Here is a 778-nt window from a genome sequence, read left to right as displayed (position 1 = left end):
AAACTTTCGGGTTGTCTCCCTGGCAGCACTTTCTTTAAAGCCATTAAGCTAGGCATATAGTGCTCAAGTAATGAATCCACCCGGATCCCAAGGTATATCAAAGCCAATTTTAATTAACAATGATTTATAGTTTAGTAGTGAGCACAAAGTAACATATATCAAGTAACAACAAAGTCTAACTCTCTTCCTATGCATTGGCATGTCATAAAAGAACAATTCATGCACACATAGTAAAGGCCAATGCATAGTATAAACAGTTTCTTGCAATTTTATCGTGTGGGAAACATAGAGAGGTGGAGATATAGTTCCTCTCTCATAATAATTGCAAGTAGGAGCAGCAAGCACATGCATATTATATCTATCAAAATCATCATGTGTAACGGTAAAAGGCAACCCATCAATATAATCCTTAATAAGTGCAAACTTCTCCGATATAGTGTAGACGGGAGAATTCAAAAAGATAATAGGACTATCATGCGTGGGTGCAATAGAAACAATTTCATGTTTAACATAAGGAACTATAGAAAATTCATCTCCATAAGCATAATTCATATTGGCATCTTGGCCACAAGCATAGCAAGCATCATCAAAAAGGGATATTTCAAAAGAATTAATGGGATCATAGCAATTATCATAGCATTCATCCTTCGGTAAGCATGAAGGGAAATTAAACAATGTATGAGTTGGAGGGTTACTCTCATTAGAAGGTGGGCACAGGTAGCTAATCCGCTCTTCCTACTTTTGTTCTTCGCTCTCCTCATCATCTTTTTCATCCAAT

The sequence above is a fragment of the Triticum dicoccoides genome, chromosome 2A, assembly GCF_002162155.2.
Source record: "Triticum dicoccoides isolate Atlit2015 ecotype Zavitan chromosome 2A, WEW_v2.0, whole genome shotgun sequence".
NCBI lineage: Eukaryota > Viridiplantae > Streptophyta > Magnoliopsida > Poales > Poaceae > Triticum > Triticum dicoccoides.
This window is presented reverse-complemented; position numbering follows the sequence as displayed.